Source organism: Delphinus delphis, chromosome 18 (genome assembly GCF_949987515.2).
Source record: "Delphinus delphis chromosome 18, mDelDel1.2, whole genome shotgun sequence".
NCBI lineage: Eukaryota > Metazoa > Chordata > Mammalia > Artiodactyla > Delphinidae > Delphinus > Delphinus delphis.
The window spans coordinates 74,651,409-74,678,186 of record NC_082700.1 but is presented as its reverse complement, the minus strand read 5'-3'; the positions used below and the strand labels follow the sequence as shown (position 1 = coordinate 74,678,186).

Sequence of the window (26,778 nt, the reverse complement as noted above, 5' to 3'; positions counted from 1 at the left end):
TTCTTTCTAAATTTTTCACTAATTCTCCTCTGCTTTATAGATTTGTTTTTATTCTTTCCACTCTTAAAATATTATTATTTCTTCTGATCTTATCTTGGCCCTTTTCTCTATGACACTATCAATATTATTCTATCTACCTTCATGGACTAAATTATCTCCCATATACAATGATCTTTTGAGCCATTAGAAAGAGGAAGGGCATAAGAGTTAACATCGGAAGTCCCAGGAATGTCAACGTGCTATTTGTGATGATGGACTTGGGGTTAAATTTACTTGGGATCCCACTCCACCCAACCACTCTGTACCTTTATCATCCAAATGAAAGGTTTAGATTTTTTAAATTTCTTACTTCCTTAAGTCTTATAAGTGTTCACTGAGGCACTGAATTATTGATAAATATAACAGAAAAAGTGAAAATCAGACGTGTGAAAGTTACAAAGTCGAGTGCATGTTCCAAGTGTTCAGTTTGCCTTCATTAACTCCTCCTCCAAAATTATTACCAAGTAGTTAACTTAACCGATTTGTAGCTCGGATTTTCATAATTAATAAGGCTCTGAATAATGCCTTCATTGGCCCCATATATGGATGAGAAAATCAAGACAGAGAGAGACTGTGGGACCAACGTTGCCCAGTTTGTTATTGTTACTGTGGAGATTCAAACCCTAATCTGACTCCAGAATCCATGGGATGAAGCTTCAAGAAACAAAAGGGTTCCACTCATTTTATATTCTCAGCTGTTTGCTGTCTCTTGAAGGCCGATTTTCGAATTCTTCTCCTCCTCAGCTTCAGTAATTTAATAAACTCCTCCTGCTATGAAAGTCCAGTGTGGCAGCTGCAAACTAAATCTCTAAGCTATAACAAGGCAGCTGTAATCTTTTGATTACTGATCCCAGAGAGGTTACAGTAAGACAAATGGTTTCTTCTTGGATTGACCCAGTTGAGGCAAAAACCGAGGGAAATCACTAGGGAATAATCAATAACTTCTCTCACTCGGCCTACACCGTATATTCTGATGCCATTGGTTCTTGTAAATTGCTGAGTCTAGCATTGTTCTTGCACTCAACAAAAGTACACACACACACACACACACACACACACACACACAAACACACGTGGTAAACACGTAGAGTTCCACAAAAGTGAGGCTTTGCTGTACTTGCTTGACATCTCTAAAAAGGTTCTTACTGCAAATGTTCTACAGAGAGGGTATCAAGGCAAATCATTATTAATCCAGCATCACGTAAAATCCTGAAGTGCACTCAGTGTTTTGTTGGGGACCACTGGATGTACAGAAAAAAAGAATAAGGCACAGCTCTGGTCTTCAAAAACCGAAACTCTGGTGAGGTAATTCAACTCTGGAATACTGTACTGGCTTGCTACATGGCCGCCTAGAACAAAGACTGTCCATCCCACTGTCTTTTGTGGCTAGGTGAAATTACGGACTAAATTCCACCCATTGGGATGTAAGAGAAAATGATGAATGCCGTTTTCAGGAGGTAGCCTTCTGCCCGGCTTCCCTCCCTCTGGACAGCTGAAATGCAAGACTGATCGCTGGAGCTGCAGCCACCATCTTGGACGATGGGGACCCACCAGATGAGGGTCCTGCTCCAGGATGATCTTGGGACCACCTCGCCAGGTTTGACAATTCCTTAGAGGGACTCACGGAACCCACTAAAACATGTTATACTCATGGTTACATTTATTACAAGGAAAGCATACAGATAAGAACCACACAAGAGAAGAGGTGCACAGAGCAGAGCCTGGGAGGATTCTCATACAAGCTTCCACCGTCCTCGGGGACACCTTACATGGCCAGAATCCACGTGCAACACATAAGAAGTACATGAGGAGAACCCAGGAAGTTCACCCAAACTTTGGTGTCCAGAGTTTCACTGAGGCTTCGTTGCAAAGGCACTATCGATACCTTATTGCCCATCTGGTTGAACTCCGTCTCTAGGTGAACTAATCCCCAAAGCCCCTAGCACGAACCAAACGGTGGTCTCTCTGGCATGGCCAGTCCCCACCCAAGGTCTATGCAGTGTGGCAAGTCCCACTGTGGTCATTCAGTAGCATAAACCGTCAGGTCTGGCTCATGGGGCCCAGCAAAGACATTAAAACCAAGACACCACAACCTTTTAGGAAATTCCAAGGGTTTAATGGTTACATCCCAGAAGTCAGGAAAAAGACCAGATTTTTCTTTGGTCCAGGCCAAATTTCTCACTGTATAAGTTGCTCATATCTATGGAAGCCCCCTCCATTGCAAACCTTGAGTCCCCCTCACCAGCATACCCAACCACTTTCACCGGATAACCATGCTTCATCATTTAAGAGGAAAATGGGGCTTCCCTGCGGGCTAGTGGTTGAGAGTCCACCTGCCGATGCAGGGGACACGGGTTCGTGCCCCGGTCCGGGAAGATCCCACATGCCGCAGGGGCGGCTGGGCCTGTGAGCCATGGCCGCTGAGCCTGCGCGTCCGGAGTCTGTGCTCCGCAACGGGAGAGGCCACAACAGTGAGAGGCCCGCATACCGCAAAAAAAAAAAAAAAAAAAAAAGGAAAATGGAAGCATCAGATGGGAATCCCCTCACCTTTCCACCAACAAATCTGTAAACCAACCTGCACCTTCTTTTTCTTCTTCTTTCTCCTTCCATTTATAATGAAGCAAGAATCTCTCCACCAATCATAGGCCGATGGTCCTGGCCTCTGCTGCTCTGAATCCTATATCTTCCATTTTTCCAGGGACCTCACTTTCTAAATTAGGTCCTCTTTACCTTGCAATTTCAACCTACTCCTTCCAGTTGGACCTGTCCTTTTGAGACCAAACATTCTTTTGAATCTTTTGTTTTGGGGCCTCCCTGGTGGTGCAGTGGTTAATCCGCCTGCCAATGCAGGGGACACGGGTTCGATCCCTGGTCTGGGAAGATCCCACATGCCGCGGAGCAACTAAGCCCGTGCACCACAACTATTGAGCCCGTGAGCCACAACTACTGAGCCTATGTGCCACAACTACTGAAGCCCGCGCACCTAGAGCCCATGCTCTGCAACAAGAGAAGCCACTGCAGTGAGAAGCCCGCGCACCACAACGAAGAGTAGCGCCCGCTCGCCGCAACTAGAGAAAGCCCGCGTGCAGCAACGAAGACCCAACGCAGCCAAAAATAAAATAAATTTTTAAAAAAATGTAATGGAATCAGTTCCCAAGGAGTAGACTGTCACTGTAGTGAGGTGTTTACCCTAGAGACACATGGAATACGAGGAAATCATAAAACAAAGAGCATATTTTGGAAGTCCATGAATAATTAGGAAAACCAACACCCTCAGTTTCAAAGAATCTTTTCACTGGCACACTTGTTAACACAAAGATTTTAGAAAAACCGACTGAAAAAAAATTGTTTTTAAATAAAGCGGACAAAGCAAACAGGATTATTACTGAACTGATTCCTGTGTTAATAATCCTTACAAATGAAATGAATAAGTAGTGAAACTGCCCTCTCCTGTTCGAAGACTCCTTTTCGTGACATAGACTATTATCACGTAGACGTTAGAGCAGCCAGGCTACATAGATTGATGACTCGTATAATTCAAGTTGCCAAACAATTTTGAGCTCCTGCAGGCATCTGTACTAAATGATCTCTCTAGTGCGTGTGTAAATGGAAAACTTAAGCCCCATATTCTTTGATTTGGTGTTTACTCAAAACTATACCTGAAGCCAGAGGCTACAGGCCTTAATTAATAGTTTCAAAAGGAAGCATTAAAAGAATTGCGAGAATATTGATACAGGAAATTTGATGAAACAAAGCACACATTATCTATTACAGCTTATTGAAAAATAAGAAAAATGTTGTCAAAATTTACTTGCTGGTTAAACTCAAGTTGACTCTACACTTAATCTGTCACTTGCTATCGAAAACTTGAATTTCTAAAGAAACTCAGTTTGTTTGTAATGGGAAAAACAGTTTTTCTATAGATACTGAAAAATAGGTTTAGATAGTTTTAAAGTTCCAAGGACTGTATTTCTGGTTGCTTGTTGTAAGAAGCTATATTTGTTAGACATTTGCCTTTGAAAGCTGTACTTGTTCACTTAAAGTTATGAGCCATTTTGTCATAGAAGGTTGATTTTATTCCCCAACCTCATGATAACTAACTCACCATCTGTGATCTCACAATATTTTGTCACCCCATCCAAATTTAATAACTTGACCTTAATTGTCAGTGAGAGAACAAGACGACACCTTGTAATGGCTTTTTCTGAGACCAGCCTGTTGCAGAAGGAAGATTTGAATCCAGGCAGTTTGACAGTAAGTTCGTGCTTTTAACCCTGACACTATATTGCTTCCTCATGAAAGAAGTGAAATATTAGAGGGAATGTTAACAGTAGAAATCAGCAGCATGGTGACTAGCGAAGGCAGGCAGAAGTGAAATAGAACATTCACAGGAATGTCCAATGGACCAGTTAATGAAACACTGACCAAAATTCAAATTTGGTGTATTGAGGAGTAAACGGGAAGTGAAAAACTGGAAATGGTAGGTAGATTACATTTTCAAGACTATAGTATCCTTCCTTTCAACTATACAACTTAAATTAAAATAATTTCATTTATAAGATTTATTAATATAGTAATATAAGTTTAGCAAAGATCCTGTTTATTTTAACCATCTGCATTTTTTGAAACACTCTACTTCAATGCACTTAAACCATTAAGCAAGCGATCAGCATTTGGAGGGGGGAAACGTCTCCCCCAAAAATGTTGCCATGAACACAACACATGTTAAGGGTCACTTAGATATTATTGAGATCACTCTTTTTCAAATCCAATATAAATGGAAAGATCATACTTCATCTATCTGAAAATTTTCTACTTTTAAGACATAGATGCTTCAATACTAATCCAGTATTTTTTTGAAATATATTTATACGTTTGTATTTAGCAGAAATTCAAGCACTCCCAAAGTGTTAGGAATTAATAAATTTTAGAGTGGGTTTCCGAGGCAATTGCATGTACAGTTTAAAATTTTCATTAGATGTGGCATCTGCAACAAAGCTTCCAGTGTCCAAATCCCCCCAAATTGCAACATACGCTTCGGAGAAAGAGAATAAAGTATCCGTTCAGTTACTGGTAATCTTAAAAGGGCAGGAACAGCTGCCCACATCATCAGAGGTTGGTAATCCATGTGTGTCTTTTTTTGAGGGAAACAATCTGTAATTAATTCTGCATTCACCAGCTGGTGTCACTCCTGTCCCTCTCCTCCCCCCAGAAAAATCAGTCGTAGGAAGATGAAGACTAGTGTCTGCGGCCAGACTTTAAAAAAGGGGAAAAGACTGGCATCATCTGCTCAATACACGCAGAAAATGTGTAAAATGAATAAAGAATAATTAATTCTCCATCACGCGTTACATGCAATCCACTCACTGAAGGAATTATAAACGTGTGGATTTTAGTTTCAGGATTCTTGTTAAAGTCCCTCTAATAAGATAAACTTAGGAAGCACGCTAAAGCGATCGCGAGGTGATGCACTGAGCAGGTGTCCTCCACAAAGGAGCTGGCCGCTCAGTGTAATGAAAGTAAGATTATGGAGTTGGTGCTAATATCTAGATCAGGGGTTTTCAGCTGAGGGTGATTTTGAACCCTAAATATCTGGCAATGCCTGGAGACGTTTCTAAGACGTTAAAACTTGGAGGAGGCGGTTGCTTCTAGCATCTAGGGTAGAGTCAGGGACGCTGCTACGACACCCAACAATGCACAGCACTGCGCCCTAAGCACAGAATAATCTGGTCCCAAATGTCGATCCTGCCAGGTTGAGAAACTCTGATGTAGGTATCCTAGATGCTAATGAATTTCCCACCTTATGTTTCTCTAGGGATGCTTCTATAGGATCAGAAAACACTAGTTGGATCGGGATGTGCCTGAAAGTTCCACAGCTGGCCAGCTGGTGGCAAGGCCAGGACTGGAGGCTAGGAGAGCCTCTCTCTCATCCTGTGGCCTCCTTAGATGGAAAGTACAAACCATAAAAGGCTACTGTGAGACTGGGACAAAACACCGTTCAAACTCAGGCTCAAACGAAATCATAAAACGTGACGACTTCCCCATATGGTCCAAGGACAGTGAACAGAGCACAACTTTCACACGATTCAGTCAAAGGTGTTATTTCATCCAGTTCATTACTTCCATTATAAACAAAAAAATGCCTAACACTGATTACTTCAAAGTTAGCCGATCCAAATCATTTAGCTCTCAGGCTGTTTCCTAATATATATGTTAAGTAACGCTATTTTTGAGGCAACGATGCTCCCTGTGAAATGTATCGATGAGATAAGTGAATGGAGTGGGGAAGCCTGGTTTGCACCACCTGAATTCATTCCCATTCTACCTCCTGGTGCCCTAAGGTGGCTCTGATCGGGGCTCTCGACGGGACCTAGGGGTGCTTTCTATGCCTGCTCTGTGGGCACCCGTGGTCCTCACACTGGACCTCCCCTCTCTTATGATTTCATGTCTGCGCTTGGACTAGTCATATTACAGCAGGTTGACTTTTTCACTTAGTTTTAAAATTATAAACTATAGGGCGATCATTTGATCTTGAAATCAGAAATCATCCAACACAGGCAAGTTGATTTTCAAAATCACCTTCACACTTTCAAAAATAAATCATACATAAAACAGTCACCCTTCAACAAAAACTTTACATCTACATGCCACTTATTTTATTTTCCTATATTCTACTACCATCTCAATCTTTAGTCCATCATTCCATTTATATTGGTCATTTGTCCCTCCCTGGTCACCACGGCACAATCCTTGGTTCAGGTGTGATGATCTGACTGCCACAGTCATTTTCCATAGTGGAAGTAGCAGGATAGCCAGGACTTGAATGATGGGGTGAACACCAGCAAGGGAGAAGGTGTCTTGAAAGAAGACAACTTAACATTGGTATAAACAAAGAAGCAGAAGTGGGATAGCACAGCCACGTGCTTGACACGGTCCTGAACAGAGGTCAGCTGTGTAACGGCAAAGTTCCCAGAACTAGGGACAGAAATAAGGCAGGACCACTCAGCTGGAATGCTGTCAAAGGACGCATGCACGTGGTGGGGAGAGGGTAAATCCCCCGACTTCTGAAGGCCACTCCCAGGCTGAGCCTCCTTAACCCAACTGAATGTTGAGCTGAGAAGTGTAGGCTGAGGTCAGTCCGTGAAAAGGTTTGACTTCTTACTGGGGTAAAGAGCTTGAATAAGATTGGTAGGTAGTGAGAAGACATGGAAGGTTTGGGGCCTGTAGAGTAAGGACCCAACTGGTACCAAGCTGCTGAATCAGGTAGTGAGGTACAGGATGGATGATGAAGGGAAGATGACAAACTCAGGGGTATCACAGGAGACCACCAGCCACACCAGTTCCACCATTCTGGAACTAAGGCCTGACCCGGGGCAGCAGCAGTGGAAATGGAAGGGAGGGAAAGGACACAAGTTGTTTATGAGATTCCTGGTCTAAGTAAGTATAATGCAGAAGCAAGAAGACCCAGATTCCATTGGTCCACGAATGGAATTAGGGAATCCGGGAGCAGCTGCAAGTTTAGTTAGAAAACTGAGCTTCCTTTCAGAAAAGGTACGTTTGAGGTTCATGTTCACCAGACGAATTCCTACACATTCTTCAACTCTCAAATTCTATCTCCTCTGCAAAGACTTCCCGACTTTCCTCAACCTGACATGACAGCTGTGTCATCATTATGACCACTACACCTGAGACTCCCAACATCCCAGTATTCACCTTACTAAGTCTCACGTTCTGCACTTAATCTCATCTTCTGTCTCGATGATTCCTACATAGAAAGGATGGGGACCTTTTCGGACACACTGTTACGGGCTGAATACAAGCACTGAACACTCCTGAAATACAGTTTTAAATCCATGGAGGAAAGACGTCACAGATATTAAATGTCATTTATTTATCTATTCATCTGTTCATTCATTAAACAAGTAGGAGTACTCTTGCCAGGGGCAAGAGTTACTTGGATCACATAGTTCAGAAAAGTCACTGATTTCTGGATAGAAAAGAAGTTGATCATCTTCAAAATAATGGCCCAGTTCTGGCTACATCAGAGCACACAGACTAAAAAGACCATCCTTTTAGTATATCATCAGTATGAGTATTAGTATTATATTAGTATCCTTGTAGTACGTCACCAGTAACTGTGCAACATAGTCTCTGTATGTGTTTGTTTTCTTCTCCCCTTCGTGACTCTGAGTTTGCTTATACATTCTAAAAATAATTAATAACCATTTACTTAGCGTCTTTTGTATACGGTGCTGGGTATAGTCTATTGAGAAGAAAGGTTGGAAAAACTACAAAGAAACATTTATCAAGATCTGCATCACAGTTATGTTCTTTGAGATTAATAATCGTGAAATTGTGTTTAACGTACATCTAGACCAAAGTAGAAAATATACACAACGATAGGAACATTTTTTGAAATGTGCAATGCTCACATTTGTTTCCTTTATTGTGTCCACATTCAAATTCAGTTGACTACTCACAGAAAGGAAACACCATTGTGTTTATATGAAACAGATCATTAAATATAATTACATTTATGAGCAAAACTACTTAAGATCCCAAATACCAGGCTCAGAGGCAGATTATCAGACATAAAGAGGACAGTTATCAGGTTGAATTGCACTATTTACCAGGCAGCTGCACTAAAGGTGATGGGAGTAAAGCAGCCTGCAGACACCTACCGCATTCATGTTACAGCCCATTATGTGTAAGATGGAAGAAACTGAAAAACAAGACTCTCCTAGAAAAGACAGTTGTGCTAGAAATAAGCCTTTCAGACAATTAAACTCAGCAGGAATCCTCTGTGAAAGGTTTCATTGTTTGCATTACTTGCATCCTAACACTGAATTGCATAATAGAGTTGGTAAATGACAATATCTTATCATGTAACCCTTACTTTTTTTTTTCTTAACATCTTTACTGGAGTATAATTGCTTTACAATGCTGTGTTAGTTTCTGCTTTATAACAAAGTGAATCAGCTATATGTATATATTTATCCCCATATCCCCTCCCTCTTGCGTCTCCCTCCCACCCTCCCTATCCCACCCCTCTAGGTGGTCACAGCACTGAGCTGATCTCCCTGTGCTATGTGGCTGATTCCCACTAGCTACCTATTTTACATTTGGTAGTGTATATATGTCTATGCCACTGCCTCACTTCGTCCCAGCTTACCCTTCCCCCTCCCCGTGTCCTCAAGTCCATTCTCTACGTCTGTGTCTTTATTCCTGTCCTGCCCCTACGTTCATCAGAACCTTTTTTTTTTCTTTCTAGATTTCATATATACGTGTTAGCACATGGTATTTGTTTTTCTCTTTCTGAGTTACTTCACTTTTATTAACCATGTAACTTAATTCTATCTGTCCTTCACGCATCTCGGGAGACCCACAATACTTCCAAGAAGTCTCCCTGGTCTCTTCCAGTCTCACTGATCTGCCCTTTACCTGGGTCTCTCCGGCACTCACGATCTACCCCACTCTTGTTGGGACACATCCTCCTATGTTGCCTTGTTGTTTCCTCTGCTCATTTCCCATCCCTCCATATAGGGTGTGAATTGCAGAAGGTCAGAGAACATGCCTCGTGCTGGTTGGAGCTCATAGCTGGCACGATAGGGCTACAGGCACTGGATAAAGGAGAAAGGGAAGGAAAGAGAGCAAGTGGAGGAAAGGGGGAAGGAGGAGGAGAGAGGGGAGGGCAGGGAAGGGAGAGGAGGGACAGCAAGATGAGGACGGATGAGGGATCAGAGATGAGGGCGGGGGAGCACGCATGCAACAGGGGATGCACCCATTGCACAGAGGAAACTGAGTCCATCGGCTCAGATCCTGATCAACGCCAATCCCCTGCTGACTGGAAGAGGCGTGTCAGAGCATCTGCTGCCAGTGATCGCTGGAGAGAGAATGCTTACAGCCCCTGAAATAGCTTTACTTCTGAAAAGACACACTTCTATCCGGTTGAAGTTTCATTTGTCTTCTTTTTTATTGAAGTATAGTTGATTTACAATGATTCAGGTATACAGCAAACTGATTCACATCCTTTTTCATTGCAGGTAATTACAAGATACTGAGTATAATTCCCTGTGCTGTACAGTAGGTCCTTGTTGGTTATCTCTTTTATATATAGTAGTGTATATCTGTTAATCCCAATTTCCCAATTGATTCCTCCCCCCCCCCTTTCCCCTTTGGAACCATAAGTTTGTTTTCTATGTTTTCTCTGGGTCTATTTCTGTTTTGTAAATCAGTTCATTTGTATCATTTTTTTTAGATTCCACATATCAGTGATATCACATGAAATTTGTCTTTCTGTCTGACTTACTTCACTTAGTATGATAATCTCTGGGTCCATCCATGCTGCTGCAAATGGCATCGTTTCATTCTTTTTTATGGCTGAGTAGGATTCCACTGTATGTACGTGCCACGTCTTCTTTATCCATTCCTCTGTTGATGGACATCTAGGTTGCTGCCATGTCTTGGCTATTGTAAATTTGTCTTCTACGCTTATGAATCGAACGTGTCCATACCACAGAGTGTGTTAAAAGTTTACTGACTTAAGTGTATCTGAAACTGAGGAAAGTTTCAATGTATATTACAATTTAATAGAATTGTAAAAATGTATCATATTCTCGATAGATTTTTACTAGCTAAGTTTTCTCTTTGACAAACACTGATTTTGTTCAGCGCGCCATATTTGATCAATTCAAGGCATTGAGATCATTAATTGCCCCACATGAGTGCTTACTGGCAAGGTTCTTAAAAAATACAAGAACCTCAAATTCACAATGCAGATATAAAAAATAATTCGAATATCCAAATAATAGATATAGTCTACTAATATCTTTATTCACAAACACAAATTATATTTTTTTCAAGTAAAATGATCTAGGGATTCATTATGATTATAACTGCATATTTTTACTCATAGAGATATATAATAGTAATAAATATAGATAGGTGCGTACATAGGGTGCACCTTATAGTTTTGAAAATGACTTTCACATGCATCATTTCATTTGATTCTCACTAAAACTGAAGCAGACCAGACAGATCTTATGATACGCACTTTCTGAAGTAGGACACAGTCACACAATGATATTAAGCGACTCGCCCCAGGTCACACAGAGATAGGGAGAGAGGGAAGAAAGGAGAGAGGGAAGATAGAAGAGAGGGAAGGAAAGAGAAATGGAAAACTAGTGAAAATGAATATGTTAAAGGCTTTATTCTCACTTATCTTATTTCCCCAGTGAGAGTATTCTCAAAATTCTAGTAAGGTTCTACCTTGTAAACTGATGGTCCCAGAGTCACAAACTCAAGGACAAAAGGTAGGCTTCCTTTAGATGTGGTTTATTAAATCAAATTCTTTATTAAAAACAGATTTGTACTAAAATGTACAGATGCTCAATTTTTTACAACTTGTATTTTTAGTTTATTTATGTGATGCCAATATTGCCTGTTCCTTCTTTTAAGGGAAAGAGGAGAGAAGAGAGCCTTTCCCCAGCACATTTTCTTTGAGTCTCAGAAATGGTCTTCCCATTATTATTTTTACATAATGTCCATTTAAGATATAGCTTTTATTAACTATTAAGAAACGATTTGGCCTTTGGGTAAAAGTTGTTTTGTTTTGTTTTGTTTTCCTGATATTTGTGTGTGTGCGAGAGGGAGAAAGAAAGGCCGGGGGGGAGGACAAAGAGTTTACATATTGCTTATTTTGGCCAAATAAATCTTATTTTTACTATTTTTTACCTTGCTGAAATTTGTATATGATATCCATTTATAAATTCGCTTATATATGGGGTATATTTACCCAAGCAAGAATAAATGAAGTGTAGTTAAATCCAGAGCTTGGAAAGAAGAAGGAGGAGAGGAAGGAAGGAAGGAAGGGAGGGAGGGAGGGAGGGAGGGAGGAAGGAAGGAAGGAGGGAAGGGAGGGAGGAAGGAAGGAAGGAAGGAAGGAAGGAAGGAAGGAAGGAAGGAAGGAAGGGGATAGATTTCTTTCTCACAGAACAGTCACCAGCCTGTTTCGTCTTTATAAAGCAGGTTGCATTCCGAGGAGAGAGCCGGCTTCCTTACAGCACTATTGATGTGTTACAAATTGTTATTGGCCACTGACCCAGAGCCATCCGCTGTGCAAGATGAAACTCTTCTGTGCTCACCAGTGCGAAACCTGGACTTCTTGCCTCTGGAAAGATGATCTTGAGGCAGATTTGAGAAACTTACTATGCTACTGATATCTTGAGAATATAAAAATATTTAAGCAATAGGATTTCTTTTTCTTTCTATTTTCTTGACACTTTTGAAGCAGCATCTACTCCAAACTGCTTAGGGATAGTGTTTCTTGTTTTAAGTACACCAATTTGAGGTCCCATCACTAAGTTCATGTCCATCCTTTGACCTGATAGAAATATGTAATTCTATTAAATTGACTTAGAAAAATATTCACCTTCGGATCACCAAGATCCAAAGCATCTTGGATTCCGACATGCTTTTTTCTCAATACGAACCCCCTCCACTGTAATTCCTACTTCTATCAATCAAGATGATTCTGAGGTAAGTAAGGCAGAGCTCTAAAGAAGGTCCCATAAATGGTTATTCCCTTTGGAATACGATTTTGCACAACTTTTTTTTTTATGTGTCTATCCTTAGGGGTTGCTTTTTCCTTTGTTTTGACTTTATCCCTTTTTCAAGTAATAATTATTCACAGACAAAACAGGTGCAACTGTCTCAGTCACATTACACATAGTAAATGGAAGCTATAATTCAGGGGTAAGAAATACCTCTCTGTTCAAGTTGTAGAGAAATGCTTTCAGCAGGATATTTAAGGTTACCCAGGATTTCCCTGATGGGGGCTGTGAATTTTTCGTGCCTCTTTTGACAGGGAGATATACTGAGAAGACTTTAAAGAGTCATCATCTAAATTCAGGACATCGAAACTTCTAGGGAGATGCTCTTCCCATTTCGGTTTGAAACTTTTTTGATAGCGAGCTCCCTATGTTTGAAAATTGTCTTTTCCTTTCCTTGGATTTATTAGAGCTCATATTTACATTAAATGATGAGGCATGTGGAGTATGCCTTAATACAATCTCCTTCCATCCTTTCCATTGGTCCAAGGTTGACTACCAAGAGATAACAAAATAGGTATAATAATAGTTTTTCTACAGGAAAGGTACAACATTCTCCCTGCCCTTTTCTCGGGTAAACCTTCCCAGGATGTACTTTTCCATTGCTCTATACAGGTTTAACCAATCTGGCTTATTTCCTCTGTGCATGTTCCAGCTTGTCAAATCCTTAATTATATAAGACCCCCGGCAATGAATACACTACTCAGAATGTGAACGCATCTACTTAGGACATTAGATATTAGTTTCAATTTCTATAGCACATCTGCATTTATCCTGGTGACACTGGGCTCATATGTTGAGCATTAGACAACCAGCACTCGCATATTTATTCCGAATGTTCTGTTGTCAGGACATGTCTTTGACATTCTGAACTTGTGTCATTGATATGTTGAATCCACCAAAAAGGCTTACAATTCTCCCTGATAAATTCTCCCTTGTCAACCTTGGCCCCAAATATCAACCTATCAAGATGTTTAAAATGTTTATCTAAATCATCTGAAATATCCATTTTTATAACTCAGCCCTTCCCTCCTAGGTATATATCATCCATTCATCTAGGAGACATGCCAGGACTAACCATTCATGATATACCCAAACTGCAAACTAAAACTCCAAAGCCCAGCAACAGTAGAATGGATAAATACATTCTGGTATATTCCTAAGAAGACTTATATCCATCAGTGAAACTGAATAACCTACAACTCATGCAACAAACATCAATGATTCCATTCACATAAAGTTCACAATCAGTCTGAAGAAAACCACGGTGTTCAGGTGCGCAGAGATGATAAAACTCTACAGAAGAGAAAATGAAATAAATACCATAAAAGTAAGGACAGTGAGTAGTGGAGTTGCTTACAATAGTTTATTTCTAGATACGTGAGTTTACCTTATAATAATTTGTTAAGTATGTTCAACTTGTTAATTTGTTATACTCTTAATATATGCATTTTCTCTACAGTGTTGTAATTGCCAAAATATATTAAGACTACATTAAAAGAATTAATTAGAATGGTTATTCTTTTATAATCCACAAATATTCTAGGTCAGAGGTAGTATGTGGTGAGGGGTGTGTTTCAGGTGCTGTTTGATCATGGTGTAAGCCCCTTTCTCAGCTCATTCAAATCCTGCTCTGTCTTGCGGTGGCTTTATTCATAGGCTATTTCTGTCATGATAGCAACAATGACCACAGTGGGATAATGTGTGTCCATGGGGGAGAGAGGCTGGGAAAGAGTCTGGGATTGGGGGGGTGGGGGTGGGGCGCTTGCTCTCAGTAATGGAAGCAAAGTCCTGAGCCACACTTGGTTGGATCACATTCTTAACCCCGGAAAATCACCAGCGCAAGCAGAACACTGTTATTAGTATTATTACGCTGATAAACCAAAGCCAATCATGGTCTACTTCCAGAGTTTGATTTGGGTTAACTGCACCCAGACCAAGTGAGTACTGTCCAATGGAAAAAAGAGTGAAAGGAATGGTGATTTACATGCAATCATGTCGCACACAGACACGTACACATAACCATACACACCCATACATGCAGAAAACGTTACAGGGGGTACGCACCAAGGTGTAAGAGTACATTTCCACACAGTACTGTATATAAAATAGATAAACAACAAGGACCTACTGTAGAATGCCAGGAACTATATTCAATATCTTGTAATAATCTACAATGGAAAAGAATCTGAAAAAGAATACATGTGTGTGTATATATATATATTATATACATATGTATAACTGAATTACTTTGCTGTACACCTGAAACTAACACAACACTGTTAATCAACGATACTCCCATAAAAAAAGAGTACATTTCCATAGAGTAGAGGGAATATAAACTATTTCATTTTTTTCTTTTGATTTACACCGACTTTGCGGTGTTTATCTAACAGCCACATACCTGTGTCTCTGGTTTCTGCATTAGTGTGACTTCTGTTCTTTTCAGGTTGTACGTGTGTCTTATGAGTGATGTTTGTCTGGGATTCCATTTCCGTTTCCGTCTCCTATTCCTTAATGATCTGACCTTGATCAATCCTCTACTTAGAATCTTTCCTATAATTATCAGATCTCTCCAACTATGTCTCATTAAAGTTGATCTCTGATTGCCCAAAGCTGACACTAGTCAATTAACTATTTTGCTCTGCAGGCAACCTGGCTCAGTTCAACCTCCCTTACCTCACCATGTTCCCCTGTTCACAGATATGGGCCACAGTCGATCAGGGCAATGATGCCTTCTGTCAAACACAAGAAAGTTTTCCGGATGCCCTGTTAAAATCAAACTAAACTCCAGTCTATACAGTGACATTAGAAAGACAGTGACATTAGCAAGAAGCCTCAGCCCTTATTCATCCACAGAGACACTGGCTTTGACAGAATAAGAAGCAAACTTTGACAGGATTTCATGAAAAAGAGTGACCCCAAAGTAGCAGGAGATTTCAATATCTGTGTGATGGTTAATTTTACGTGTCAATTTGAGGGGGCCATGGGGTTCCCAGATTAAACATTGTTTCTGGGTATGTCTGTGAAGCTCCTTCCAGATAGGATTAGCATTTTACTTGGTAGACTCAGTACTAAGTAGATGGCCTCCCCAGGGTGGGTGGGCACCATCCAATCCCTTGAGAACCTGAATAGAACCAAAGGCAGAGGAAGAAGGAATTCATCCCTTATTCCTACATACCTGTTTGAGCTGAAATATCTCATCTTATCTCCTCTTGCCCTTGGACTGCGATTTACACCATCTGCTCACCTAGTTCTCACGCTTGCAGACTAAGAACGAATTACACCTCCAGCTTTCCTGGCCCTTCAATTTGCAGACGGTGTATCATGGGACTCTTTGGCCTGCAAATTGCATGAGACAATTCCTAGTAAAAAAAAATCTCCTTTTCTATCCCATTGGTTCAGTTTCTTCGGATAACCTTGACTAATATATCCCCACTTTCAATAATGGCTAGAACAACCAGACAGAAGACCAACAAGGAAAGAGAGCACTTGAACATTATAGACCAATACATCCTAACAGGCATATACAGAACACTCCACCCAGCAAGAGCAGCACACACATGTTTCTCAAGTACACACAGAACATTCTCCAGAACAGATCACATATTAGAACATGTTAGACCACAAAACAAGTCTTACAAATGTAAGAAGATGGAAATCATACCAATTGTCTTTTCTGACCAAAACAGAATGAAACTAAAAAATCAATATCAGAGGAATAACTGGAATATTAACAAATATGTGGAAATTGAACAACATACACTTGAAATACCAGTGGGTCAAAGGAAACATCACAAAGGAAATTAGAAAATACCTTGAGACAAACAAAGGCAAAAACACAACATACCAAAGCTATGGGATGCATTAAGTCAGTACCAAGAGAAAAGTTGATAGCAGTAAACACCTACATTCAAAAAGAAGAAAGATCTTAAATCAACAACATAACTTTACACATCAAGGAACTAAGGTGAAAGAAAAGCACAAACTGAGCCAAAAATTAGCAGAAGGAAGGAAATAATAAAGATTAGAGCAGAAATAAATGAAATAGAGAATGGGAAAAAAAGAGGATTAATGAAACCAAGAGTTGTTTTTTGGGGACTTCTCTGGTGGCGCAGTGGTTAGAAATCCACCTGCCAATGCAGGGGACATGGGTTCAATCCCTGGTCCAGGAAGATCCCACATGCTGTGGAGCAACTAAGCCCGTGTGCCACAGCTACCCTCTAGAGCCCGCGAGCCATAACTACTGAGCCCACGTGCCACAACTACTGAAGCCCACATGCCTAGAGCCTGTGCTCCACAACAAGAGAGGCCACCACAGTGAGAAGCCCACGCGCTGCAGCGAAGAGTGGCCCCCGCTCACCGCAACTAGAGAGCAGGCCTGTGCGCAGCAACAAAGACCCAACGCAGTCAAAAATAAATAAATAAATAAAAATTTATGGAAAAAAAGAGTTGTTTTTTGAAACGATCAATAAAATTGACAAACCTTTAGCTAGACTAAGAACAAACAGAAAACTCAAATACATAAATGTGAAATGAAAGAGGAGGTCTTGCAATTAATGTCACAGAAATTAAATGGAGTATGAGAGACTACTATGAACAGTTACATGCCAATGTTGGATAACCTAGTAGAAATGAATAAATTTCTAAAATATACAACATGCCAATACTGAATCATACAGAAACAAAGCATTTGAGCAGACCTCTACCTAGTAAGGAGATTGAATTAGTAATCAAAAGCCTCCAAACAAAGAAAATCCCAGGACCAGATGGCTTCACTGGAGAATTCCACCAAACATTTAAAGAAGAATTAATGCCAATCCTTCTCAAATGCTTCCAAAAAGTTGAAGAGGAAGGAACATTTTATGAAGCCAGTGTTACCCTTATACCAAGCCAAAAATACTACAAAAAAAAGAAAACTGCAGACCAATATCCATGACAAATATTGATGTAAAAATCCTCAACAAAATACCAGCAAACTGAATTCAACAACACATTAAAAGTATAATAAACCATCGCATAAATGGGATTTACTCCTGAGATGCAAAGATGTTTCAATACATTAAAGTGAATGAATATAATAACTACATTAACAAAACAAAGGATAAAATTCACACGATCATCTCAAATGACACAGAAAAAGCGCTTGACAAAAGTCAACAGCCATTCATGGTAAAAATGCTCAACAGACTAGGAACAGAAGGAAGTTACCTCAACATAAAAAGCCATATATGAGAAGCCCACAGCTAACATCATACTCAATGGTGAAAAAACTGAAAGTTTTTCCTCTAAGATCAGGAAGAAGGCAAGAATGTCTATTCCTATCACTTCTATTCAACATAGCACTGAAGGTCCTAGCCAGAGCAATTAGGCAAGAAAAAGAAATCAAAGTCATCCAAATTGAAAAGGAAGAAGTAAAATTATCTCTGTCACCAACAAGTTCTTATTTATTAATCATAATCAAATCCACCATAGCACTTCCTCTCATTACTTAGATTTTGCAACAATAAGCTTGTTAGAAGGCAACTCAAACTTTTTTAAGTAACCTAGACTTTCACAGAATGAAACTTTCCGCAGAAGTCTTAATATGTTAAAGTCTTCTCCACAGCAGGCTAACAGCACCTGCAGTTCACAAAGTCCTGCTTGGTGATAAGCCCTGAGCTAAGGAGATACTGACATTTTTATCTAATTTAATCCCACGTTTAACCCTACAATGCGGGTGCTTTGCTCATCCCATTTCACAGATGAGGCCTAAAAAGGGTTTTCACATGTATACATGGTCCCAGAGAAGTAGAAGTAGAACTGGAATTCCAACACATGCTTGTTCACCTCAAATTCACCCTCTCACTGACCATTTATACTACATTGTGATTTCGTGCCTCAATGCCTCCGTTACTCCCTATATTAGAAAAACTCTACTTACCATCCTTATTTGAACTGTCATGTATCTATAGCTTCAGCAAACCCCTTCCTGAGAAATCATGTATCTCAGGTCCACTCTGAAACACTGTTATTCCTTTCTACGTGCTATAAAGTGAAAATAGCAACCTAAAACCATATGAAATATTTCACAGTACTCTGTTCAACTGAATTTCTTTCTTCCTTATGTCAAAGTTCTTTGGTCTTGCTTTTGCATTTAGTTTTAAATCACTGAAATAAATGTAAAGCGAATGACTTGCTGTTCCAAATTATAAAGATAAAAGGCATATTAATACACTTTTTAAAAGAAGATTTGGGAGTTCATGAAATGATTTCTACCCAGGGACTCCCAATCACATATTACTGAGCTGCTTATAATCAAGAATCTAAATTAGAAAGAAAATGAGTAAGTCTGAATAGGACTTTATCATTCATAAAGGGATTATTTAATATTTCAAATGTGTTCATTAAAAGCACACAGTGCCACAGGCTAGAGGCTTTAACCTCCCAAGCTTATTTTTAATTCCAGTAATAAAATGAAAAAGAATGCGTTCAACACTTTATTTATAGAAAAAGGGATATTCACATGCCTACTTTTTATGTATAATTCAATTCCGCTTATAAGAATTTGAACATCAAACTCACCCTTATCCATACCTACAATCATATTTTTTAACCAAAAATGCCCACAGTGATTCTTATGAGGACTTATCTGATTTAGCAACGTTACTTAATACTAGTGATGCCTATCATGGTAGTTACTCATGGATAAGTGAGAAGCATCAAAAGCTGAAGAAATAAATACACGAGCTCAACCATCTGAATAAGGTATGGGCTATGCCTTCATTTTTTCTTCTTAAAATTCAGTAAATCAACTTATCTTAATGTGTCTGGTTTTTCCTGGTATTACAATGATTTACCAAAGTCAGTTTCCATATAAATTTGACTAATTACACTTCAGGTCCCATTGTTCCTCTAGAACAGACACTGCAAAGATTTTCTGCAAAGGGCAAGATGGTAAATATTTTAGGCTACAAGGGCCGTAGGGTCTCAGTAGGTCACACATCATCCTTTGTTGGCTTATTGTTTTTTGTTTATTTGTTTTTACTATCCTTTAAAACATAAACAGTGTGTCCAGCTTACAGGCTGGACACAAGCAGGACACAAGTTATATTTGGCCCTTGGGCTACAGTTTGTTGCCCCTGGCTGTGATGGTTTCCTATAAGGCACTTGTTAAAGAGGGAAAAAAATTTTTTTTTCTCTTAAGGAGAAAGAACCTGGAATTTTGCTGACTGATAAGAGCACAAGGTTTAATAATTAAACTTCTATACAACTTGATCTCCCACAAGCCAGCGGTACAACTCTGAATAAATTACTCAGTCTCTCTGGGTTTTCTTTTCTGATTTATCTGTAAAATGAGCAGATGATTTTCATGGGAGGGTGAAGGAGACAGAGAGTCAGAGAGATCAATGGGATGTGGGGTGATGGGAGAGAGGAGAGCTGTAGTAAAAAGTGGGATAAAAAAAAAAAAGTGGGATGGGTCCACGTGATCAGAGCTTGGGCGCTGTGGGAGCTGGAATCTCCAAAGGGCGTTTTTAGGCAGCTTGCCTTCTGCCACGTGCAATGCTTATACCCATTCACATAACATCCACAAAATCTAGACACTTACACAGAGATGAATAAGGAAGTCTAAATCACAGCGCAGCTGTAAGTCAGACATTCAGCCAGAGTGGGTAGCACTAAGAGTTAGTGTTACCAAGTCCAAGTTCCTACTGCTCGCCACAGGACAGGCCAACAAATCGAGAGATGAGTTGCCGGGGCAAGGAATACCAACTTCATTCGGAAAGCCAGCCGACAGAGGAGATGGTGAACTGGTGTCCCAAAGAACCATTTTGCCTGAGATAGAATTCAGGCTTCTCTTATACTAAAAGGGGAGGGAGTAGAGTCAAACATTTCCTGATCAGTCTTTGGAGGGGATGTGTTCATTTCTTCCTGCCTGCAGCCATTCACGGGTGAGCTTGGTCAGGATGTCTCCTGCGAGCCAAACAGAGGTATCTTAGCTTAACGCTCATTACCTGGGAGACAGGGTCCCCGGAGACGGGCCAGTAGGTAGAATTTAAGCTTACAGGCAACATCCCTTTAGTAATGAACTTGTAACAGAATACAAAAGGTTCTTCCCTATTACTTTAGCACAAGATGTGCCTAAGGAGAGGTCAAAAGAGGGACATCTCCGGCGGGAATTTCTGGGGAAGAAGTTCTGGATTTGACTCCAGCTGAGCAAAGAGAGAAGCAGCGCGTTCCCAGCATGAATAAAGTCTGTGCATTAAGAAATGCTAAGTTCCACGTGGAGGATTACAGGCAGCTCGGTGCGGTCCCGGTAGGGGACGTGAGTCAGGAGAGTTGAGAGGAGGCTGGAGGGTGGGCAGGATGGAGTCACGAAGGATGATGTAGGTCGTGCGGAGGAGCACACGCGCCGCAGGGTGGGTGACAGGAAATCACTGAGGTCTTTTCAGCAGGAGGTCTCAGGGCCAAACTCACATTTATGGTAAACCACCCCGGCATCTGTAAGACTGGATGTGAGGGGACAGGCTAGAGAAGGAAGATGAATTAGAAACTGATCCCTAGCCCTGGCGGGGCATGACGAAGCCCCGCTAAAAGGTCATAAAAGGTCAGAATGGAGAAGGTTCATCTCAGCAACACTTACAAGATAGATTGCAAAGACTTGAGGACTGATGTGGGAAGCTGGGGGAGGGAAAGGGAAGAGCGAATAAATGAGGAGACTGTGGACGGTGCTTCCACCACTGGGGCTGGAAAGAAAACCCAGGAATCACAGAGGCGGGCATGGAGACAGTAAGCGAGACTGTGGACTCCAGGGTGGACACGTGAAGTCAGATGTGGCGTAGAACACCCAGGAAGGATGGGACATCCGGGTAAGGTGTCCTGCAGGCAGACCTGTGTCACAAAGAGAAGTCGGGATCGGGGCTGCAGGTCTGGAGCTCGGCCACACGCACATAGAGAATGGAGGACAAACCTCATGCAACATGGAAAGTAGGAGAAGCAAAGGTCCAAAGGGAGAGCGTGAAGGAACCGTCATGAGGAGATGGACAAGGAAAGCAGAGCCAGGGAAGGAGACACGGAGGAACCAGGGGCAGCGAAAGGTGAGACTCGGCTGTCCAATGCTGGCCACTGCGCGGGACAGAAGCGGGGGCACAGGTTCGGCAGCATCTCCTGTATCGAAGCTGAACGGCAAAGGGTGGAGGGATGAACTCTAATGGGGTGGAGTGGTGCCGACACTCAGCCCCAGTTTCTTCCACATCCACAGAAATAAACACGTTGCAGAAATTATAAAGACCAGGCTATTTAAAAGAGTTCTTTTTAACACGATTGTCCATAAAGTATTGTAATCCTGTGTAAGACCTAAACTAAATCGGTTGATAAGATCCTGTCATCCACAGTTCATAATCTCTTCAAAAATACCAATATTTTTTTATGCACACTTTTGGCTACAACCAGATAATGTGAATCTAAACTTCCTTAAACAAATAGCCTGGTTTATTGGCAAGTCTTCCCAGTCACTATGATCAAACATGAAAGAAACCAAGTAAGAAAATCTTTGCAGATTTCTATAGAAGGCAAGGAAGAGGTGGCTCTAGCAGGTCGAGGAGACTCCGTGTGAACTCCTGAATGACCACTGTGCCGTGGCTGGCAAAGGCAGTCGGCATGGAGATGCCTCGGGGCTGGTGGGCAGAGCCCTACGTCCCACCCCAGACTCAGATTCTGCAGGTCTGAGGCTGGCTAAGGAGTCCACTCTTACAGGCACCTCTGGGGGATCCAGAGTTAGCACGTCACCCTAGTCCCTAGGGGTCCATGACCTGCCTTCCTAAGTCAAGTTACTGTGTACGCGAAAGGCCGCTCATTCTCAGGAGACATCACAACAAAACTGTTAATAAGCATTTACCACTTTACTTCCTCTAAAAATCACTGACTTTGAAAAAAGTCCACGCTTCAAGAAGGCAGCTGAGTATAAACACCCAGGTTAAATAAACTCACCCGTTCAGTATACTCTAAAGGCACTGACTGAATTCTTATTGAGGACCACATCCCAGGCCCGCGATTGGGACAGGAAGGTGAAAACAGAGCTGAGAAAGGCAAACTTACATCATAATTGCCCACCTGTAGGTGAGCTCTGGAAGAGCATCCAATTTTGCCTGGGGTCACCCTACAACGGACAAGGAACGCTATTCAGAGATCTGCAATAGGAAATGCAGAATCAATGACCACGCCCACCGCGCATCCTTCCAGGGGCAGTTGTGAGGATCCAGGGAGATCTTCCGCGGAAAAGCTTCCTACAAAACCATCAGATGTTATTACCACGAGTATCTCAGTTTCTAAGGGAGAAGACACTTTACTTCCTATGACTGCTTCCTCACCTCCATGCATTTCAGGAGAAAACTGCCCTATTTTACCACTTGGATTTTGTGTTTATCTTTGTTTCTGGCCCACATGGGTAAACTGTGTGCCTTTTTAATCTAAATAAATAATTTTCATTTAAAGGTTTCCTGTTCTTTTGACATGCTCACTCTTTGCTCTCTGGAATTCCTACAGAAGAGTGTGTTATTCCTAGTACAGAGAAAAATATAGAACAAAGGAGTGGCCAGAAGAAGGGTTGGCAGAAAGAGAAACACATGGCAAAGGAGTGAGGAGAGGAGAGGGAGATCACTGATATAAACACTTACCATCTACAAACGCCCTACCTTCCCACCTGACGGACTCTCCTGTTCGGTGGAAAGAGCAAAGCCTAGTAACCTTGCCAAGATCGAGTTCTGTGATCTTGAACAAAATGACCCAAGTCCTCTGGGCCTCCTGTTTTTCATTTGTAGTACTGGGGCTTGAGCAGGTCATCTTACAAGTTCCTTCTCACCCGGTGTTTTCTCATTCTATAAACATGAGCTGTCAATGGCCACGATTTGCCCTGATGATAAGACCCCAAAGGGGCAGATACGCTTGAGGTGCTGAGCTAACTACAGGCTCAAATTCAAAGAAACATCATACTCAAATATCCCAGTTCTATTGCAATATCTTTTGTCAGGTATGCCAATGTTTTAACAAATTTAATCATCTGCAAGTCACGTACGTACATCTGCACTATAGGTGTTACGGTTTTACTCAACAGATTTCATTGCTTGATTTCTTAAGGAGGAGGAAAGGTTTCTATTTTTGTTCAGTCTCCCTCAAGAACATTCATACTCTGCAGTGGGCTTATAGTCAGTGGACACTCTCCTTTATCTGCGGGAGTGCTGACTTACCCATAGATCACGTTAATGGCCCGGCCCAGTGGCTACTGGAGCTGTTATCTTCAAGCATTCTCAGACCAGAGGAAACAAATCTTTAAAGTATTAACTGCACATGCAAAACAAACTAGCTATTTCAGATTAACATATACACACTACTATCTATAAAATAGATATCCAACAAGAAGGACCTACTATATAGCACAGGGAACTATATTCAATATTTTATAATAAGCTTTAAGGGAAAAGAATCTATCTATCTATCTATCTATCTATCTATCTATCTATATATAAACTGAATCACTGTGCTATACACCTGAAACTAACACAACATTGTAAACCAACTATACTTCAATTTAAAAAATACTTTAGCTATTTTAGTGTGTACTAAACAAATCATTTCACTCCCCCAATTTTCACAGGACACAGATAAGTTCAACCATACTATTATGCCCTTTAGAGAAAATCGTACTGATTAAGCTTATTTTTCCTTTAATAAATAAATATCACACTCCGAATGGTTTTTATAGCAAGTAATATATCCCTAGGGCATATCAGTACCGTCTTTAAAGCAATGGCATACATTCTCGTTTCCCAAAAGTCCGTCAACTCTAACCTCACATGCGCACACAGGTTGATCACGTGATTAAGTACATGTCGCATATGCTTGTATAATTTTAATAAACAACTTCACACAGACCAATAGACATGTCCTGGAGGACCCTTAACCCAAGGATGACAAACTACCTTCAAAGCCTTTAAACATATCCAAAGCGAAATTTAATTTATTCTGGCCGCTATGCAGTAATCCCATAAAGAGGTAGGTGGGTCTGTGGTTGCTCCCTTCCCAGTCTCAATGGCTTTGCTTTCAGGATCTCACGGACAACTTTGGAGTCTCTTGTTCTTCCTCTTGATTCTAAGGCCATCACTAGGAAATTCGTGGATGGAGTGTAGCGACTTCATAAATACCCGCCAAGAACCGAAGGCAAACATGTGCGAGACATTCTCACTTTCACCTGAGCAGAGATTCCAGACATCTCACGAGCTTCTCAAAGAAAGCCACCACTCCGGGAGGATCAGCGGTTCCCGGAGAGTTTGCACTTGGGAGGATAAAGACCGCCCTGCGCGCCTGCCTTTCTGCCCATTGACTGCTCTGGCGAATTCACAGCAGCTAAGTTTTCCTGGCCCTGCTGAGCAAAAGACAACCCCTCCTCCCCCAATGCCTAAACAATTCTTCAGAGTGGCAAACGCTGAACACCCAATTTAAATGCCCTTGGGTCATTCCCCCCAAACAGAGGTCTGAGCCACGAGTGAGTAGCTACAGCTTTTCGAGAAACGACAGAAACGCTAAGAGAACTTGATGAAAATCATCTCCATCACCTTTCGGGGGTATACCAGGGACCAATTAAACCCAGCGCTTTCACAGACCGCGTTGGTTTCCCCCAGCCAGGGAACATGGGGCGGGAGCGGCGGGGGAAGCAGGACCCACGACCGAGAGCCCGGGGCGGGTACCGCGCCACCCGCCGACTTGGCCCCCCTGTCGCCGCCGGGCCTCTAAGACAATGGAGCTGACACTGTCCCGCGGGGGTCGCGGCCAGGGGTCAGTAGATCAGTGGAAGAGGCGACAGCCTGGGGGCCCTCTTTCACTCCCACATCTTTGTTCTCTGAAGTAGTCGCTCTTTTTTCGTCCCCGAAGAAAAAGAGAAAGAGGACGAACCCCCGCCGCCCCCCAGGAGTGGCCGTGTAGGGGACCGCGCCGCCCCTCCCATCTCCCGCGGCAACGAGAGGCTTCCAGCCCCTCTCAACTGCCAGGTCCTCGTCCTTTCCGGGGCTGGGTCCAGAGTTCAGAGGGTTTCTTCCCTCAGCCCGCGGCCACACACCGACCGCCAGCCTCCTCTCCACGCCCCCCGCTCCGCCCTGGGACTCCGGCTGGGGACCCGGCGACGCAGGTGCCAGCAGCCCGCACCCTCCTGGAGTCGCCCCGCCGACCTCCGGACCCGGAGGCCAGGCTGCCGAGCCAAGGGCCCCGCGCCGGCGACCACGCACGGCGCCTGCCGCCGCCCTTACCTGCTGGAGAAGGGTCCGCCGGAGCCGCGGCCCCGCGGCTCGGCTCCTGGGCGCCCCGCGAGGGTGCGCGGTGCGCGGGTCCCCTGCGCCCGGGGCTGCGGCGCGCTCGGGGCGGGCGCGGTGCGCGCAGCCCGGCCGGCGGGGCCAGTGACCACTGCTCTCCGCCCGGTCGGCGGGGCCGGCGTAGCGGTCGGAACACGGCGTCCGCGGCCACGCTCGCCCCTCCCCGCGCGCCCGTCGGCCACGGGCTGCGCTCGGGCTCCCGGGGGCGCCGCTCCGCCCGCCGTCGCGCTGCGCGTCTCTCACGCCTCCCTCTGCGACCGCCCGGCGGCCCCTCCAGGGCGGCCGCCTCCTTCCCACGCTCTCGCGCGCTGAGGCCGCGCCTCTCTCTCCTCTCCCAGCCCCTCCGATCCTCCCCTTCGGGCTCTCCCGCCTCTCGCTTGGCTGCGAATGTAAGAATGGGGCTCACTCTGCAAACTTTTCCGTCCGGACTTTCCAAGAAGCGAGGCAGCAGGAGGGGAAGGGGGTGGCCCGGACGCGGGTCCCCTGCGCAGTGGCCCAGAGCCGCGACCTGGCGCGGGCATCCCCCTTGGGCAGTCCAATCGAAACAAAGGCCACCTCGGGGACTGTGGCAGTTGTTACCAGAGGAGATGAGTGACCCTTTTTAAAGATACAGAGGCCATAACAGTCCTTCCCCCTCTGGTATTTGAGAGCCTCTGAGATTCTCCTGAAATCTGCTCCAAAATACGAACCGCAGCGCGGGACGACGAGCACGTGCAAGGAAAAGGCTTTCTCCAGGCAGCTGCTCTCACGTGTAGTTTCATGACAAAATAGAAAGCTTCCCTCCCCACTCC

At 42.8% G+C, this 26,778-nt stretch overlaps 1 protein-coding gene across 4 annotated transcripts in view; it reads right to left on the bottom strand.

Moving 5' to 3' along the window:
* MYO16 (myosin XVI) overlaps positions 1-26,451 on the bottom strand; it is a 530,294-nt gene extending 503,843 nt beyond the window's left edge. The window contains exon 1 of one of the 4 annotated variants that reach the window (XM_059995825.1): positions 26,394-26,451. The gene's annotated coding sequence lies outside the window, so the exon portion shown is untranslated. Of the gene's footprint in view, positions 1-25,924; positions 26,343-26,393 lie in introns of those variants that run through there. The other 3 variants (XM_059995821.1, XM_059995826.1, XM_059995820.1) reach the window with 3 other exon arrangements.
* Between the last annotated feature and the right edge of the window lie 327 nt (positions 26,452-26,778).